The sequence below is a fragment of the Amyelois transitella genome, chromosome 17 (genome assembly GCF_032362555.1).
Source record: "Amyelois transitella isolate CPQ chromosome 17, ilAmyTran1.1, whole genome shotgun sequence".
NCBI lineage: Eukaryota > Metazoa > Arthropoda > Insecta > Lepidoptera > Pyralidae > Amyelois > Amyelois transitella.
The window spans coordinates 8785771-8798765 of NC_083520.1; the positions used below are offsets into that span (position 1 = coordinate 8785771).

At 35.8% G+C, this 12995-nt stretch overlaps 1 protein-coding gene across 1 annotated transcript in view; it reads right to left on the minus strand.

The window, feature by feature from the left end:
* The window catches only part of LOC106138840 (cyclin-dependent kinase-like 4), a 36311-nt gene extending 27221 nt beyond the window's left edge, over positions 1-9090 (minus strand). Inside the window, exon 1 of the mRNA XM_060948993.1 lies at positions 8942-9090. The gene's annotated coding sequence lies outside the window, so the exon portion shown is untranslated. The remainder of the gene's footprint in view (positions 1-8941) is intronic.
* Positions 9091-12995: the final 3905 nt, after the last annotated feature.

Here is a 12995-nt window from a genome sequence, read left to right on the forward strand (position 1 = left end):
TGCAAAATTAAACAAAAGAAAAATTACCAAATGAAAATAAACCTTGCATAACAAAGATCAATAACGCATTTCAAAAGTTACGTTAAGCGGTTATGAGGAACCATAATTACCGGTACCGTGATACGTACGGTAACCGCCGAGACTGACCACGCGAGGTCAATGAACCCTCGCGTGACGTTCAAGGTTCGGTCAAGGGGTGACTGAAAGTACTGAGCGCCCTTCACTAAAGACGGGTGCGATATATGGACGATCTTAAATTGAAATCATTCAACCACACCAACAGCTGAACGTGGCCTTTCAGTCTTTGCGAGACTATTGACTCTGCGTACTCCGTAAAGGATAAAAACGTGATTGAATGTTTGTGCGCCGTGTGGTTCCCGACACTTTAGAATAGGACCACACCATATCTTTCCCATGGATGTCGTAAAACGCGACTAGGGGAAACGCTTCTAAACTTCGGATTCTTCATGTAGGCGATGGGCTAGAGACCTATCAATATGTTAATGTCAATTCTATCATAAAGCGAAAACAGCTGAACGTAGCCTATCAGTTTTTTCAAGACTTTTCGCTCTGTCTACCCCGCAAGAGATATAAACGTGTATTATATCTATATATATATCTATATAATAGAAAAACTTTAACACGATCTAACATTCGTTTCTCATGCTTCGACACGGTAATATGGCCGCGAGACTAAAATATTCGCAGAGTCTGCAAATATTTATCTTTATTTTCGGTGTCAGGTCACATGTCAACACGTCTATAATATCACCTTTATATACTGATACATATTATTACTATCTAGTTGTGAATAAGTAAGACTTTTGTTATAACCTAATTCTGTTTAATTTCACTTTGTTTTCATCTCTGGCTTATCAAGACAGAATTATAATACTATATAAAAAATAAAACTAAGAAATTATGAAGATTTCGAATATATTACCCGATAAAGTTATGTAAAATTAGGGCAAATTTCATCAAAATCGGTTTGGTCATTTGGTCAAGGCCGAGTTGAATTTGTTTCCAGGCTGGCAGCCGACCGAAAAAAGCTAGTCTATTTCATAAATCTCGCCTTTCAAGACATGTAAGATGTGCATGTAAGTTGTAAGAGCATGTAAGATGTGACTTACATGCCATTTTAGATGAACCTCGACATGAATGTTAGTACAATTGAGAGCGCTATATATGATGATAGAAAAAGCAAAAAAATGAACGATGCACGGTAATAGTATTTGATATTAAGGTTAAATACATACATATCTAGTGTTTGTCCCTTGCGGGTTAGACAGAGCCAACAGTTTAGAAAAGAAAGGCCACGTTCAGCTGTATGACCTTAATGATGGAATTGAGATTCAAAAAGTGTCAGGTTGCTAGCCTTAAAGAATCCCGAATTTATAATCCCCTTAGACGCCTTTTTTTGATAGAGAGATGTTAAGAGAGTAAATTCAATAAATGAGTAATTGAAAAAAATAATCACATCCTTCCAATTCGAACGGACTTTACCCAAATAGGTGCAATTGTTTAGTGGGACAGTTTCGGCGGTGCGGCGTACCACATAAACGGTCATTTGGATAAACAGTTAACGTTAATCCATCATTCCACTGGGATCTTAGGTAGTTCCAATATAAAGCCATTATTTTTTGTTATTTACTTTACACTACATACCTGACTAATGTAGTTCTTATGAACTAAGTATACTGTAACTGAAAAATGAAGGTCCTTAAAATAAACACGTATATTTTATAAGAAAATATGACCAAAGGACCACTCCACTCCACCTCTAACCCATGGATGTCGTAAAAGGCTTTAAGGAAATAGGAGCACCTAGTGCAAACATTTCATGCCGGTTTTAGTTCATGCGTAAAAAAACACGTATATTTTATAAGAAATTATGACCAAACAATGGATGTCGTAAAAGGCTATAAGGGAATCGGAGCACCTAGTGATAACTTTTCATGCCGGTATGTTAGCCAAGAAATCAAGTGTGTACCAGATGCCTCACATTCTGTGCAGTCAATAAACTAGGGATTTTTCTTTTTAAGCGATCACTATCACTTTTTGAATTTAAATTCTACATTATTAAGCCATAAATATAAACGTGGCCTTTCAGTATTTTCAAGGCTCTGTCTACCCTGTAAGAGATAAGGACGTGTTGCGAGTATGTTCACATTTTTTAATGTTCAAAGTAAACCCTCCCTAATTTCTCACCCTAAGATACTGTTATCGTTTCTATTTTCAATAAATCAATCTTCAGGCGGTTTGTTATAAATCTTACCCTTAGAGTTGCTTAAACAGGCCTAGAGTGGCCAATTATTGAGATGAAGTGTGGTGATAGCCTCATAATGCAAGTGCAACGACCTCAACTGTACCTTCCATAGTTGAAGAATGCTCAAGTAATAAGCTTACAGCGATTCACAGTCATTTTATTTACATTCACAAATTTTTCTACACAGTAATGCCGTGTGGTTGTCGGCACCAATACAAAAAACAATAGGACTACTCCATCTCTTTCCCATGGATGTCGTTAAAGGCGACTAAGGAATAGGCTTACAAACTTGGGATTCTTTTTTAGGCGATGGGCTAGCAACCTGTCACTATTTGAATCTCAATTCTATCATTAAGCCAAATAGCTGAACGTTGCCATTCAGTCTTTTCAACACTGTTGGCTCTGTCTACCCCGCAAGGGATATAGACGTGACCATTTGTATGTATGTATGTAATGTTAGTTAAATGGTAAGAACCATTCGCACACGGTGCTCGTTTAAAAAATGTGATGCACATTTTGAAATTCTACCGCTAAATATACGGTTATCCGATTTTGTATTCAAGAGTACCCAAAACCGCCGAGCTTGCATGAAGAGAGTTATGAATGTGGATGAAGCGATGGAAGAATGCAGAGATCGTGGCAAGTGGAAAGATGTAGTCTCTGCCTACCCCTCCGGGAAGAAGGCGTGATTTTATGTTATATACGGTTATCGATCCAACAAATGTTCTTATCGAATTATAGAAGAACCTTAGATTCCTGTTCATGAGATTTACGCATGAACACCTTTGAGGCATACTTATGTTTTATTCTCATTCTCTCCCTATGTCTGAAGTAAACCGGAGAGAAGATATGCCAAATAATTACTCGTGAATAATAAGAGAAATATCAATTTTCTGCTGATATATTTTGTTTCGATTGTGTTATAGGCTCATGAAAAGCCAATGCATTAGTATTTTCATCGCTTTCTATATTTCTGTTAACTTCCGAGTTAAAAACGGAGGAGAATATATATGCCTTGTCCACAATCTGTACTTATATTATAAAGCTGAAGAGTTTGTTTGTTTGAACGTGCTAATCTCAAGAACTACTGGTTCAAATTGTAAAATTCTTTATGCGTTGAATAGACCATTCTTTTTTTAATTACCGAGGAAGGCTTTAGGCTATATAACATCACATCACGCTGCAACTATAAGGAGCAAAAAAATAATGGAATATGTGAAAAAAAAATTATTCATCCTTGAGGCCTTCAATGATGCCCAAAATAACTATTCCACGCGGACGAACTCGCGGGCACAGCTAGTTGAAAATAAAATTCCGCCAATAGCTTATGACACGGCGCGGTGCAAGTCACGTAACCATAAAGAATAAATAGCGTTCAATGTCAGAACTTAGGCCGCTGAAAAACTGCAGTAAAACTCAAGGAAATGAAAAAGAAAATATTATCTTACTAGAGGCCGCCCGCGACTTCGTCCGCGTGGAATCAATCCCGCAGGAACTCCAGGATAAATTGTAGCCTATATGTTATTCTGGGTCTTCAGCTACCTACATACCAAATTTCATCGTAATCGGTTCAGTAGTTTTAGCGTGAAAGAGTAACAAACATCCATACTGACATACTCACAAACTTTCGCATTTATACATAACTAGAGGCCGCCCGCGACTTCGTCCGCATGGAAACCCTATCAATCCCGCGGGAACTCTGGGATAAAAAGTAGCCTATGTGTTATTCTGGGTCTTCAGCTACCTACATACCAAATTTCATGGTAATCGGTTCAGTAGTTTTTGCGTGAAAGAGTAAAAAACATCCATACATCCATACAAACTTTCGCCTTTATAATAGTAGTAGGATATAAGTAGGATGTATTCATCGAGACATTGCAGTCAACATGTTAGATATTTATTTTTATATATTAGGCGTGCTGGGATTAGTAATAAGAAAAAGTCGAACAGGCTGTTTATTGAAGTTTTTTTTAATTGTATAACAATCGGACACTTTCTGTATCACAATTGCAAACTAAATTAACTAAACGTGGCCTTCGAGTCTTTCCGTGACCGTTGGCTCTGTCTACCCGTGAGGGATAATGACGTTATATAGGAGGAGGAAAATAAATACGTGCAACCCAGGCTTCTCTCAAAAGATAAGGGTGCGACCGTAATTTACGTCGGGATGAAGCAGAAATGATTGATTGTGTTTTTCTTTGTTTTTAATGTTAATTTTAACATTGCTGACCGTTTCGATGATATTTGGCACAAGATACATATGTATAATCACGTCTATTTCCCTTGTAAGGTAGACAGAGCCAGCAGTCTTGACAGGTTGCTAGCCCATCGCCTAAAAGAAGAATCCCAAGGTTATAAGCCTTGTCCTTAGTTGCGTTTTCCGAAATCTTTTTTTTATTAGTGCCGGGAACCACACGACTTGATAACATTTGGCACAAGATAATATGTATCACATCTATATCCCTTGTAAGGTAGACAGAGCCAGCAGTCTTGACAGGTTGCTAGCCCATCGCCTAAAAAAGAATCCCAAGTTTATAAGCCTATCCCTTAGTCGCATTTTACGACATCCATGAGAATGAGATGGAGTGATCCTATTTTTTTTTAAATGGGGCCATGAACCACACGGCCCCCAGACACAAACACACACACATTTGACACAATAAAATACAAAGACAAGAAATATTTTCAGAACTTTTTCTGGCAATTCCCACGTAAGCGAAGCTCCTCGCTAAAGCTAGGTCAAAAAAAATAATCTCGACAAACTGCTGACTACAATTTAACGTATCATTCACATTGTTTGGTCTACATACATAGTTGCTGATTTTAAATAATGGCGCGGACGGTGCCTTATCAATTCCCAGTACCGTGCACAGCTCTCGTATGTGTCAAATACGCTGTGTGGCTTTCTTTGAATGCCGACTACTTATTAAGACCCTTATACATACGATGCCAAACTCGTCTCTGTATTATGCAATAAGTAATCCAAATACCATGCTCTTACATACATACATTTAATACATACATACATATGGTCACGTCTATATCCCTTGCGGGGTAGACAGAGCCAACAGTCTTGAAAAGACTGAATGGCCACGTTCAGCTATTTGGCTTAACGATAGAATTGAGATTCAACTAGTGACAGCTTGCTAGCCAATCGCCTAAAAAAGAATCCCAAGTTTGTAAGCCTATCCCTTAGTCGCCTTTTACGACATCCATGGGAAAGAGATGGAGTGGTCCTATTATTTTTTGTATTTGTGCCGGGAACCACACGGCACCCGGCACCAATACAAAAAAGAACCATACATACATTTAATCATGTCTTATACTTTAGAGCTAAAATTCTTGAAAAGACTGAACGGCCAAGTTCAGCTGTATGGCTAAATGATGGAATAGAGATTCAAATAGTGACACAGGCAGGTTGTTTAATAGAATCCCAATTTTACACTTTTACGATGTGGACATTGAGTTTTAATCAAAGTGAGAAACCTACAGTGTCGCATTGGTAAGACAGAAAATATTTTTACCTGTGTCTTAGTAATATATGTACATTTTTAATGGAATCATGCGCAGGCATGTGAGTAAACCAAAGATGCGAGTATTATGTTTAGGACGTGTGTGTAACGGCCTTTAATCAAAACTATCGCTACCAAGAAATCATTGTTGATTTAGTTCAATGACATAATGAAAACAAATGTGTTTAAATTAATAAGCTGTAGTGATTAAATAAATGCATCTTCCCCAATAAAGGGCTTAGAAATACTTTGTGAAGTTTAGTTTATAAAAGAGAGAGTATACAGTTTTTAAAAATAAATGAATAATTATTCACTTAGCTAACTTTTGCGACGATGGGTTCTGCCTACCCCGTGATGGATAAATACGTCATAAGTAAGTCATAAGTATTAATAATAAAGAAAGCTTTTTGTGCACACCAACATGTAAGATTTCATTGGCCATGACATTGTATTTTTTACACAGAAAAAAAATATCTTACGCCATATTGAAACAAATTACTTTGTAGTTGTGTGAATATAAGTAGAAAGAAATAAGAATCACTAACGCCTTAATATTATACATTGAAACAAATTGCAATGGCCATATCTCACAATTACTCTGATTTGGCGACGAATATGGTCACGCTACGGCACGATCTAGATCTTAGATTTTACAAACTTTTTATGTTAATTGCGCAGAGAAAATTCTAGGCATGAAACAAAGTCGTCCACTTGATTGACTATTACAATCTGCACGGAACCACACGACAGAATTTTTATGTAGTTAGTGCAACTTTTCAAGAAGAATCGTCAATTTGAAACGTGACTCTACAAACTTATTTCCTCATATTATATTAAACATTTACATACACACATACATATAATCACGTGTTACGAGTCATACAGAGCCAACATTCTTGAAAATATACGGCCTCTGTGGCTCAGCGGTAGTACGCTTGTCTGTGACACCGGAGGTCCCGGGTTCGAATCCCGGTCAAGGCATGATGAGAAAAGAACTTTTTCTGATTGTCCTGGGTCTTGGATGTTTATCTATATAAGTATTTATTATAAAATATAGTATCGTTGAGTTAGTATCTCGTAACACAAGTTTCGAACTTACTTCGAGGCTAACTCAATCAGTGTAATTTGTCCCGTATATATTTATATATTTATTTATATTAATACTATAAGGCCACGTTCAGCTACTCGGCGTAAGATGAAATTGAGGTACAATTAGTGAGGTGAGGCTAGCCCATCGCCTGCCAGAATAATTCCAAGTTTATTAACCATTCCTTCACACCTTTTACGACATACGTAAGTATATATTATGATTCGAATATACTTTTCTACGCATTGATGTTTTTATTTTTTCTATGTATAAAACAAATACATCGTATAAGCATTTGCATTTGAGTTTAAAAAATTACAAGACAAACTCGCCACATAGTGCAAATAATCCTTGTCATAAAAACATGGGAAACGTTCAGTCAGCTGGACAATGTATAGGGTTGCCAGACTTATTTTTCGAATGTGAATTTAAAATAGACAAATAAGATTTTTTGATAGATATTATTTTACCGCTGAAATGGAATGGTGAAGGTAATTTACAGGGGAAGGCGAACGTACTCGTAACTTGATTAAATTGGGCCGTTCTGATGTTTTAACTTAAGGTTCAAAACTGATAAGCTTATATGAAATGATTCCATTACATATTTGTGTAAATAAGTATATCTTTCTTTTTTGCCATTTTGAGACAACTGGGGCGCAACGGTAGTGCTCTATCTGTGACACCGGAGGTTTCAGGTTCGAATCCCGGTCAGGGCATGATGAGGTACGAACTTTCTCTGATTGGCCTGGGTTTTAGAAGGCTCGTTGAGTTAGTATCTCGTTACACAAGTCTCGAACTTACTTTGAGGAGAACGAACTTACTTTTACTTTCAAAGACTGAGATCTTTGAAATCTGTCCCGTATTTATTTATTCATAGTTTTTTTATATAACATCTTCAAACCTATATCCTACTACTATTATAAAGGCGAAAGTTTGTATGGATGTTTGTTACTCTTTCACGCAAAAACTACTGAACCGATTACCATGAAATTTGGTATGTAGGTAGCTGAAGACCCAGAATAACACATAGGCTACTTTTTATCCCAGAGTTCCCGCGGGATTGATAGGGTTTCCATGCGGACGAAGTTGCGGGCGGCCTCTAGTCATAAAATAAATGGATCTATCTCTGATAAGATAAACACGAATTTGTCGGTCTTGTGGTAACCCTAAGCACGACACAGTGACCCCGTCACACCGGACGTGTCGGCGGCAGGACAACACACGGCTTCCGCCATCTTGCTTCCGGTTCACCGGGACACGAGTAAATACTGTATACTAGTGTTTACAGGTGCGGCGTCGGTGGTCGAATAGAATAGAATAGAATAGATTTATTTTCAAAATTGGATACAAGGTATCACTTATTGACGTCACATCACTTAAATCTAATTATAACTACCACCGCTTCCAAAGCGCATGTGTAGAAGAAGCGGCGGAACAAACTACACTGCAGCATTTTCATCGGATGTTAATTAACAAATATAGATCTCTTAAATCTAAATCGTGGACGAATGCAAATTGTCTACATTAAAAAACATGGTATGGAATCGGTAAGGTGTGCGGTTAAAATGAGTGTGGCGCTAAAAGGCACAGGTTCGATTACCACCCCGGCCTTGTACTAATGACTATTCCCGAAGTGATGTATAACTTCAAAAATAAAGACTATTTTGATTATTTTGAAAATGACTAGGTCTAGTACAAGGCCGGGGTGGGATTCAAACTTGTGCGTTTTATGCGCATCACGCATTTTAACCGGGCACATTACCGATTCGACAGCCGACGCTCACTTATGATTCCTCTGCCTAACACCACTTTTTCACACTAGGTATAAGTATAAATACTTGTTTATTTATTTATTCTTTATTGTAGCAATAACAATTTATAAAGTACAATAGGCGGACTTAATGCATTTGCAATGCATTATCTAACAGTCTACCATTGGGTTAAGCAGAGAACCTTTTTTATTATGTTTATTCTAACCGTAAGTGTAGCGGTTCGGTTAGAAATCATTGTAAGTATATACTGAGAAGAGTCTTCGACTTACATGTCATTAGGTTAAAAAATAAAGTAAGTACTTACTCGAAAGCAAAAACGTGTCTCGAACTAAAAACGATACACAACAGCACTCTAGTCTAGAATAAAAACGAATAACACAGTAATAATTCACAAATAAAAATCAATAGCAAAGCGAAACTTGTAGTGACAAATTACAACTGACAATTTTGGACTTTTGGAACATCTGCTAAAGAGTCAAGTAATTAATTTTATTATTTTTGACGATTGTATGTTTGTGTTCTTAGCGGCCAGCATCATAACAGAGGGCAATATCTTACATACAATATACATATAATATCGCAGACAAATTAAATTTTTTAATCAGTCTGATATTTTGAAATACCCCCAGTAATGTTATACCAATTACTTTTAATATCAACATTTTCCTGGCGTTTGTCCTGGGTGCGTTCTCCATCATACCTTTGTTCGCCTCTTAATAATTCTGCAGAAACACAATAACAAAAATAAATTATATAATAAAAAATCTGACCTCATCTTTCGCTCTAATGGCACCAGTTAAAATCGCTGTCACAAAAAAAAAAGAACACGCCATTGAATTTGATTTTTTTTTAAATACCAGATGCTACAGTGCTATGCGTTGTACAACGAAAGGCCCATAAAAGGGCTTAAAAAATATCCGTTCAATGGGCAATTTCGGACGAATGTCCAACACATGTCTGAGGAAAGTAGCCATAGTGCATTGTTGTTTTTTTTTATTGCAACAGCCCACAATTAGATTTTTTTCCATATTGGATTAGGTACTATTTGTCTTCCACCTCATCTGTGGTGATCGATAAAGACGAAGACGTTACATGCCTATCTAGAGGATACCCATTTATTTTACTTTGAATGTTCGCTGACAGTACTTCGTCGGTGCGCTCGAAAACCTGACAAAAAAAAACAGTAAAAAGTCATCTACAACAATAAAAAGATAATTTATCAAAATATGGCAAAATATTCACATGACAGTCTTTGCAATCGATATGTCAGTGACAACCAATGCCATCTAGCGAAAAAATAAAAATCAATAAAAGCACACATACATTATTATGTATCAGGTTTGATAAGCGCACCAACGACTTAGGTACTTGTTTGGGAGTATGGACGTGTTGGACACATTTATAATTTACTTAGTATTTATTTTTGTAGTTCCGTGATATATTAATCTGTGATATGATAATTTTTCATATCTTGATTTAACTTGTGGTCTTGCTAACGTGGGATTTAAATAAATATGTAGGTTATAAAATAAATTATGTACCAATTTATTAAAACTTTTAATTTTCAAGACGACTACTTTAATACTTACTTACATAATTATACTTAATACTTTCTAACATATTACTTTGGGCCATTGATCCGAACTTGATAGACTGCGGTGTCTAATATGAACTATTAAAAACATAAACTAAACAGTTACATCACTAACCAACTCAATTGGTTCGCCTGCGCACTTTAATTGATGACAATAGAGTAGGTTCAATACTGACACTTGACTAAATAATGTTATAGCCTCTATAAAAACAATTGTAAGACAGTAGTATACTTCTTAAATAGTCCGGTTTATTCGTGATTTGCTATTCAGTCAATAGATTTTGATGGACCTAGAGGTGACCTGCTTGGGTTTATTTATCATAATCATTGTAGTTACAAGAATGATGCTTTGTTTTGAAAAGGTTGCCGTCTATTGCTATCTCTCTCTCTCGCATTACAACATATTTCCCATTTTCAGATAATAATTGAATGCTCCGTTATAATTTAAAACTTCGCTATTTCCACTATAAAAGTTATTTTGACCGTTTTTAGAAGTACATGTATCACTATTCACAGATTAATAAACATTCCTTCTATTTTTTGAAAAAAAAAATCTATTACTATTTCAGCTAGAGGTCCGATAAAGACAAACTATAAGACATAAGTGTTTAACTATAATAACATGGCAGTTTTTAATGGTCTTTGAAATTTATTGACGCTCTATTTGGTACAGCGTTTGTAGGTACTTACTTACTTTAGTTATACACAGGAAAAGATAGACGTGGTAACATTTATTGTTCAAATAACCGCGAAATTTTTTCTATTTCCTATCTTTTTTATACCTACGGACCCAATTTTACAAAGCTATATTTGTGTCAAAAGCAGTCACAGTGCCTGAAGTTAAGCGTAAAAATGCGTATGCAAACCCCTGTTTTAAAAAAAAGGTATTCAACGCTAACTGTTCACGTATTTGAATCAAAATATAGAAAGGTTAATGACCTTACTGTAACACTGTAAACAGTACTACTAACACGTAAAGATTTACGTGGAAATCTGTTTGTTTATGCTATCTTTAAAAAGGGTTAAAATCGCACTCATCTTACTACTAAATACTTTTTATAAATGCCGTGATAAAATAAAAGAAGGGTTCCATTATTTTAGGAATAAGGTAATGGATATTTTATACCGTCAATCAAAGCATTAAAGAAATTACTTTTTTACATTACAAAGCAATTATTACGCAATACTTCGTATACGAGAATTCAATATTATTTTATCATTGATTTTTTACAGTACATACAAAAAAAGTCTCCAATAGATTGACCTGCTACATTGCACTGTATAAACTATATTTAATAACCAAATTTTACATCAAAGAGTTGAGTTACTGTTTTCTTCCTCCTGGCTTTCGTGTAGCCCGGGGTAGGATACCTTTGACCATAGATCCTAGATTGGGTGAGCCAGGTTTTTACACGAACCGAATTCCATCTGACCTCCGCAACCTTTGCAGGTAAACCTAACCCGTTTTGGATCCACGATTCCAGTTGCCTGAATGTGCAGGTTTCCTTACGACGTTTTCCCTCACCAAAAGAGTTATGAGTTCCTGTGGTTTCCAAAAATCTCTCCACATGTTTATCATTTGTTATTTTAAATGCTCGTCTCTGTAGCGCGAAACCACTTGGCCGTTCAATAAAATATTTAATTTATTGACAGTTCATTAGACGCCTAAGCTTGGTCTACGACCCACTTCACATTGTCATCTTCACATACCAAATAAATTCTAAAACGAAGTGTCACATAATTTTCGTTTTCGTCTCAAGTATTCTGTCCTAAAATTAAATTAAGTGCGACGCCCTTCGGAGTAAAACAAAGAATTGGGTCTCTCAAAAAAATGATTCATTGGGCCCTTTCTCATTTTGTTTTTCATAGATTAAAAAATGTCTTGTGTTTTTGTTTAATGTCTTGTAGGGTTGTTGTAGAAATCATGTTGTGTTTTACGCAAACAATTGTAGCGGAAGAAAGGTTATGTTTTCGTATGTATCTATAAGTATTTCTTTGCCATGCGATGTCATAATCTAAACGAGATTTATATTTCAAAAACTAATTAGACTAAGAAATGCGAACGACAATTAACTTTGTTATTTTTTTTTCAGCGGACGACTTGATTGACTGATTACGATAACAGGTTAGGAGATCAAAAGAAATTTGACTAAATAAATTTTAAAAATGGCCTTTTTAAACGGGTTAAATCACGGAAACCCGACTACTACAATGCAGTTATAATTACATCTTAAGAATTGATGGATACCCGATTCTTTCATTACAAGTACTTAAATTAAATGTTACTTTAGGATTTCTATTAGAAATTGAGCATTTTTTATGTTATGTTTCAAAGCATACCGTCTTTGTTTTATCACTTAAAGCTCTATATACTTTACAAATACGTAGGTTTCTCCCAATTTCTCCCAACTCTCCCAAGTGATAACACTACGCTTAGTACTGATAATTCTTCGATTTCATGCGAACTAATTACAGACACATTCTTATTAAATTATGTTACTGTCACGCAACTCAAAAAATTCAAAATTCAAATTCAAAATTCAAAATTTTTATTCATTATTATAGGATATTATTATATCGCTTAATAATTGTCGTATGGTTTAACAACTTGGTTGACGTCAAATAAATTACTTAAAAACTAAGTTTACTGCCGCTTCCAAGGCGTCAGTGCAGAAGAAGCGGTAACAAACTGCACTGCAGCATTTTCATCAACAACGTCAACTTCACAATATTAAATTATACTTAGAATAGAATGTGGACGGGA